Raw genomic sequence first — 8,526 nt, 5'->3', positions numbered from 1 at the left:
TATGATCTGTTTGTTAGTAGAAATTGCAGGTTTTAGGTTTGCAAATCATATGCTAAACATTAAAATCAAAATCGCATGCTAGACATAGAAAATTAAATCGCATGTTTAGGTTTAAAATCTGATTTTGTTAATCACATGATAGGATTGATAAAACCTAATTGTTTGATCTGATCTCTAATAGAAATTACATGTTTTAATGTTAGAAATCGAAACATAAACATTAAAACTGAAATTGCATGCTAAAACCTAGAACCCCTAAGTTATTAGGGGTTTTTTTTTGTCTTGGCCGATTTTATGCTTGTATAACTTGATATTGTTCATGCATAAATACATGTTTGAGGTTGCATAATTAGACTAAGAATAATTACATGTTCTTGTGTCTAAATCCTATTAAAATTAGGATTTGGAATTTAACCTAAAATCTGATCGCATGTTTATTGGAATTTCCTGAAAATTTAAAACTTAATAAATCTAAATTAGAATTCAAGAATTTGATCATATGAAACCTAGGGATAAAATTTCATGATTAGATTGAAATTATTCATATGCTAATTGAAATCGCATGATTAAATCCTATTAGAAATAGAAATTGCCTTGATCACATGCTATTGATTGAAATCTGATTTGGTTGCTTGATCACATGATATGTTTAAAATCTGAATCGTATGTCTTAACTAAATCAGATTCGCATGCTTCAAACCCAAAATCTGATTTGTTTGATCGACTAGCTCGCATGCTAAGAAATTAAAATCTGGATTTATTGTTAAAGATAAAATACGATTGCATGCAGCATGGAACCTAGTTTTAATTTTCTCAGTCACATGCTCACATGATCCAAATCTGATTTGCTAGCTGATTACTTGATTGAAAATGATGCCTTGCTTGTTTAAAACATAGAGATTGCATGAAATCATATCCGCATGATTAAAAGCTTGGTCGTAGGATCAAAACTTTTGATTCGATTACATTGTCTGGCCTATATGTGTTTTTTAAACCTTGAATCATATGCTGAAAAATCTAGCAAATCCGAAACACATAACCAAATCCTAAAACTGTTTGGATTTGGCTTGGCCAAGACTATACATGTTTCATATGAACATTTGTAGGATCGTTTCTCAAAGTCTTGGCCAAATGAAATCTTAGCCAAATTTTAAGACATGATCACTTGTTTAAAACTTAAAATCTGATCATAAAATTACTCATTGGACGAAATCTATAAGCATCCTAGAACCATTCGGATTTGGCCTGGCCGAAACTTATGTTTGGCCTAATGAACAATCGCATGATCTTTAATAGCTTAAATCTTGATCAAATGCAAAGTCTAAATTCTCTTGGCCAACCTTTAAAAGACCTTGACCGAAGGCAAAAGCTTGGCCAAATTGAAATTTCTATTAGCCAAATATGAAATCTAGTCAAACTAATAGAATCTCTTGGCCAAAGCATTTTGGTAAAATCATCTTGGCCTAAGTCTGAGATTCATTACGAGATAAATGATAAATGAAGATTAAGTGTTATTATCTCGAGGGGGAGAATCAGAGAATCCCAAAATTCCTAAATAAGTTAAGAATCCACGACAACAATAGCCCAAATAGAACTCGGCCAAAATCAAATCTGAAAACGAAATTGCACAACAGAAAGATTATATGGAGATTAATGATTGGCAAACCGGTCATGCCATTCCGGTTAAGTATGCAACATTCTATTGAATGGTTTAAGATGTGCTGCCCCTTTGAATAAGGGAATTGATAATATGAGTATTCACCATGATATTTAGAAAATAAGCAAGGAATTTCGTGAGCTTGATCACCCACGGATGGACTGATCATCCATCATATGTGACGACATATGGTTGTACATATATCCTTGTCAAAATCTGCAATAAGTTTGCAAGAGTAATTGGTGATACCAGTGGATTTATGAATCTTTATAAGTTGCAGCAAAATTTGTTCGCATAATGCCAAAGAACAAATAGAGACTCTCCCATAAATTTGATAAAGAGTCAAGAATTAATGTTCCCATATAGAGAACTTATATAAGTTGCTCCACCACAAAGTTATAAGATGGGATCTGAAATTGAATTAAGTGTATACGTTGGATATAAATCTCCATAAGAATACATAAGACCAAGAGAGATATGATTAAGGCTAAGCTATGGATTAGATAAATCAGTATATCCAACATCAAGGAGAGAAATAATAAGCTGGTAAACGATTTCGAGAATGAATAATGATCCTCAAATATGAATATAGAATAAGAGTCCAAAGAATGAATCATTCTCAGAACTTAAACAAGTCAATTGCCAGACATGTTTGATGACCCAAACTGAAATATACCAGCGGGTTATGCTCGAATAAAATTGATACTGGACTTAGTTAAGATAAGACGATTCCATACATGTATTACTCGAAAATAAGAAGAGCATAAAATTGAAATGGCAGATCCGAAATTAAGGTTGTCCAAAGGAAACCTTAGACATGACCATGAATAAAGATCAGATACCTGAAAATAATAAGATCTAAATGCATTATGTCATGTCTGGATTATAAATGCAACCAGTAAAATAATATCGACGTCGATGATGATATAATATTTGAATACAAAAGCGCTTGACAAAAGCGAGGATCATGAAACCAACGTCTATCATAGAGTGCCCTCAGAGAAATTACTCAGAGAAATTGATTATGCAAATTGATAATGCTATAAGACGTGGTATATGAAATCTCTTAAGAGAAGAGATGTAGTCAAACCAGTTGGACATAAGTAAGTCTTTGGTGAGAAAACATAATAAGAATGGCGAAACTGCATAAGGTTCTCACAAAGACCTGGAATCAATTATAAAAGAGACATACTCCTATGTGGTGGATGCAACGACATTCTGATTCCTTATAAGTCTGGCAAATCAAATACATATCTATACGGTCTACTGGATAACAAAATTTATGTGAAAGTTCCAGAGGGTATTGAGCTACCGAACACATCAAGTTCTCGAGAACAATATTGAATATCTTTATGTGAACGACTTGAATATCCTAGGAACCTCTGGAGAAATTTTCCAAAGATAGAATACATCAAGAAAGAATTCGAATTCAACATGAAAGATTTTGGGAAAACAAGATTATATATTGGATTATACATTGAGCACCTTGAAAGGAAAATCCTTATGCATCAAATGACATAAATATATAACGTGCTCAAGAAATTTGATATGGACTAAGCTTACGAATTGACAAGTCCATAATTATAAGGGTTCCTCAGTTTAGAAAAGATAATTTCGGCCCTAATGAAGAAAATGAGGAGATCTTTGGTCCCGAAATGCCATGTCTAAGTGCCATAAAGTTTTGACGGATTTGGCGAGCCATACAAGGCTAGATAAATAATTTGCCGTAATCTATTAGCTAGATATAGCTCATGATTGACCCAAAGGCACTAGAACGGGATTATACATATTTTTGTTACCTACAAGGAACTAAAGACTTAGGTCCATTTGATACTAACCTACCCGAAGAAGAGTAAATTATTTTGGTGATACAGGTTGTTTGTCCGTCCAAGTTCACTCAAGCGAGAATTTGGTGGATCTAATTTGTAAGGCGTTACTGACATCCAGAGATGTACTCAACAGGGGGAGTAATACGTGTTGTACTCTTTTTCCTTCACCATAGTTTTATCTCATTGGGTTTTCCTGGTAAAGTTTTAATGAGGCAACATCCAAAGCGTATTACAAACCACTTCGGAGATGGTCTTCCAAGGGGGAGTGTTAAGGTCTGGTGGAAGCTCATATTCGAAGGCCCATATTCTTATGTCTTTGTATTTCCTAGCCAATATTGTATTAGGATTTCATATTTATGTAATTCCCTATATAAAGGGCTCGTTATTGTCTAATAAAAATACAGATTTTCCTCTTATTTTCATAACAAAAGTGTAATTGTTTTGGAAGATGTAATGACAATAAGCTTCATATTTTCCCCTATTTTCTTTTTCAGATATTTAAACTATATATACTATATAGCATTTCACATAGTTCAATTTGTATGTAGTATTTGACAGACTGATAACTGATTACAAAATCGTATTAAATGGTTGAAATTCCTTTTTAAGCACCACAAAATTATAGGAATAAAAAATAAAATATATGACAACACATTTAAATACTAAAATAGTTAAAATATTCCTTCTTATATTTTTATTTTATTACATTTATTTTTTTATAATTGAATGTATATGTTTGATAAATTTCCAGTTTCCTTATTTTAAATTTTGAAATTAAATAATGTATTAAATGACGTACAAACCAGTAAAATTTGAATGTAATTTAATATCTGTAAGACTTTTAACATGTATTACACTACTTTTTCAAAGAAATTTTGGATTGGTCACTACTCTTACATATTACCTGTACTTTTTCAGAGATCCAACACCAAAAATGAAAAATTATTTATAGTATTATTAGCATAACTATGTCAAAACTAAAGTATGAAAACAATTTTAAAATAATCTAAACAAAATCGAAACAGAGAGAAATAATTTATCTTATGTTAAAAATTGGACATCAATATATAATATTACATTTTACAATCATTTTATATGATATGCAATCATGTTTTTTTCTATTTTTTCTCTCAATTCTTATTTAAGGTGAAATTATAGTTCTTTTCAACTATAATTTACATCTCTGTTAGAAGCATCAAATAAAATCAAGAGCAAAAATAGAAAAAAATGATTGCATATCAAATCAAATTAGGATAAGAAGAAATTAAACAACACAAAAGATAAACTATAACCAAACCTATTTTCTTCGTATTTATTGTGTTAATCGTGTTAACTTTTGGTCTCAAATAATATCAACGTCTATAACAATAACATAAACTTTGTGCTACAATGGAACAAAAATTCTTCATTAATACCAATAAATAAGTTGGAAATAGTGAAAATATTCATTTTCAACTAATCAAATAAAATTAATATTTTTCAATTAAATTAAATAAAATAAAATATAATATCAAAGGCAATAATTCATATATAAAATTATAAATTATTAAATGTAACAAATCCAAAATCGTAGTTAAATGTAGCAAATCCAAAATCGTAGTCTATGTAATATGTTCTTATGATTTGAAATGACAAAATTAAGAAACGATAAAAAACAAGATAAGCATAAATAGAATACATAATGTTCGTCCAAAAGTTGGTTAACAAAGCATTAATACATAAATATAAGGAAACATTCCTTAAAAATACACAGATTTATTTTTATTTGTTAATAAAATACACGAACTATTTTGGATCTCCGTTTAATATATGAACTAATTTTTGTTGCCTATTAAATACACAAACTTTTGAAATTCGCAGGATTTACATATCACTTTAGACGGTGTCAACTATGTTTAACGAAAGTGCCGACGACGTTAGTGTTTGATTAAGCATGTGGTAAATTATGAAAGGAAAATTCCTTAAAAATAAACGAACTAATTTTTGTTTGCTAATAAAATATACAAACTATTTTAGATCCTCATTTAATACAGTAACAAATTTTTGTTTCCCATTAAATACATAAACTTTTGAAATTTTCAGATTTTACACATCAATTTCGACAACATTGACTATATTTAACAGAAGATGACGTTAATTTTAATTAAATGTGTGGTTAAATTGTGAAAAGCACGCTCACCCTAAGACAAAAACTCTCAAATCAATTGGGACCTAAATCAAATTAGTTTAAATTCAAATTTGGAACCCTAATCTGTTTCAACATCTCTTATTCTCCAAACTCTGTTCTTTTTTTTCTTCTTCGCTTTGATTTCTTTTTGCATCGCTTCGAAGTGAAGTCAATTTACATGTCGTGAAAAAAGACGAAGAAAACTAGATAATTTTAAACGAATTTCTGATTTTAGAATTAGTTTAGTGTTGTGTGTTTATGATTTTTATTTTTTGTTTTGATTGCAGTGATAATGAGCCAATCAAGGATAACTTAACCTCGTGTTAAATTAAACATTAACATTCTCTTAACTTCTGTTAAACATAGTTGACGTCGTCTAAATCTATGTGTGAAATCTGCAAATTTCAAAATTTTGTGTATTTAATGGGAAATGCCCTCTAACCATAGAACTAGACATAATGAAACAAACGTCATGTGCCCCCGTCTAATTATGATCCTGCGCCCGCCCCTGATTGTGAATACATATTCTACAAGTAAAACTGCACGTGAATTCGTTTTATCGTCAGGTATTCAATTTTCCATTTTGATACCCAGCATCCCCCACACCAAAAAATCATAATGTATTGTATACAATTAAAGAGTGAAAACTTATGGATATTTAGATACAGGAAAAGCCAGTAGGAATTTCCTGATCCTTGTGAAGCTTTCACCTAATTTCAGTTTGATACTGTAATGTACCAGATAGTCTTCCTCCTTTCATTTCAGCAAAGTATATTGTTGGCCTTGTACAGTTGTACTGGAAACGCATGTAATGTCGTCTCTTTAGACTTTAATTCAAAAAAGTAGATACAATAACCAAAAGGTCTGGTCAGCTCATTAATATGGATATTTTATAAGATACATTAGTATGGACTTTAATTCGAAAAAGTAGATACAATAACCAAAATCTTATAATTTAGATTTCGATTGTATTTAACTTTTTGTTATTACTGACCATATTTCCGTATTGTTGATTTGTCAATATATAAATTTTTACTTATCCAGCATTTAAAGCGAAACTGATAGAATATAGAACAGTTGTTCTTCTGAAATATATAGAGTCGCTTCTGACATAGGGTCACTTCAAGTTTTTAATTGGCCAAGTGGGTCGCTGGAAGTTTTAATTGTCGAAACGGACCGCTAGGGGGGAGAGAAATAAACCGGTGACGAATTTGGCCTTATGACCCGTAATGTTCTGGGCCGTGACCCATGAAACTCTTGAAAGTGACCCAGACCAAACGACCCTAAGACTTAGCGACCCAAGCGGTCCACAAGGTTTTCGCACGTGTGAGTTCGAGATTTAGTTATTTTATTTTTTTGGGTGACCGGTAGCAAAGGTTAAAGGTAATATTAACCATTCCTTTTCCCGCCGTTCACTGTTTTCTGATATTTGTGGTAATATTAATTAAACTAATATGTTATAAAACGCTAACTGGGTAATGGTGAGAAGCAGCTAAAAACTGGTGTACAACTAAAAGAAGCAACCCTACGATAAGAAAATATTCCCATCCTCTGAGGCCGTCGATGCTTATCCACCGTAACTGAAAAGGATGGAAACAATTAGCGGTGGTCGGAACGTCGGGTCAAGTAGTGGTGGCACACTTAGTAAGGAAATCAGGACCAACACCGGCGAAGGTACAGAGTTTGAGCTCTAAGTTTCTGTATTTGTTTTTACAATTGTGTGCTTCCTCTATTTGGCAAATGACACTAACGGGTCCTCATGCTTGGACCGTAGGTCTGTGTAATTCTTGCATTGTGGTTATGGCTGGGAGGTGGATAATGTTTGACAATGGAGCTTGGGATTTCAAGATAGACAATGATAGAATGGGTAGAGCCGTCGATTCGTCCAGAATTAGAGGTGCTGAGGAGTTAAAAACGTGTATTGTAGCTGCGTATGGGCTTTTGGGAAAGGAAGTGTTAGCCGAGATGTCGTATTGGCTGAATGATGGAGAGAGTGAAATGGTGGGCCTACTGGCTTCTCCCGTCGAGATAGCAACGGACAAAGATTTCAGGATTTTCAAGGCGCTTCACCAGGCAGACAAATCCGTCAATCTCTTCGTAACATTAAGAGAAGGTGTTGGAGGAGAAATGATATTTCTAAGGTCGGAACGAGTAATACGGGTCCAAATGAATACACCCGTTCGACCTCCTGATGAAGATGTTGCTTTTTTGTTGGAAGTTCAGCAAATCGAAGAACGTTATAAACGCAACTCTCAGTCTGGCGGCATGGGTGCGACGTCAAAGGACCAAGACAAAAGCGGAGAAACTCTTGACGACGGGAGTGGGGCTAATTCAGAGAATTGCGAGCAAGGAAAGGGGAATGTTTGTGGATATGACTTGGCAGTGGATAATAGAGAGAATAAGGAAGGCAAAGTCGAAGAAGGAGGCGCAGTAAAAACGGCGCCAGATAATCTGCCTCAACAAATCTGTCTCATAGAAGATACGAGAACGCTAAGTGTTGAACAGGTCTCAGTGGAGAATGGAAATAATGGAGGAGCTCACGAAGATGTTGCTGCAGAAGATGAAGGCGATGATATCGATTACGACTACAATGGCTGGCATGATTATTGTAGAAACGATTGCGTGACGGACGACGACGACGATTTTGTAGAAGGTCCAGGCAAAGGAAGAAGTGGTGGACAGTCTGGTGGGAAGGGTATTCGGCGTCCTGGTGGCACAGGGGCTGCAAAATTGGCGTGTGGTAAGAAGCAACGAACACGTGGAGGTGGATATATATCCAAAAATAACTATTCTTATGTGGAAATCACCGATCTAGCAAGAGATCATGGATCACCCTCCAGATTGGACACAGAAGTAACAGAGACCGAGGTAGG

This window comes from Brassica oleracea, chromosome C1 (genome assembly GCF_000695525.1).
Source record: "Brassica oleracea var. oleracea cultivar TO1000 chromosome C1, BOL, whole genome shotgun sequence".
NCBI classification, from domain to species: Eukaryota; Viridiplantae; Streptophyta; class Magnoliopsida; order Brassicales; family Brassicaceae; genus Brassica; species Brassica oleracea.
Note: the sequence above shows the minus strand (reverse complement) of the source record.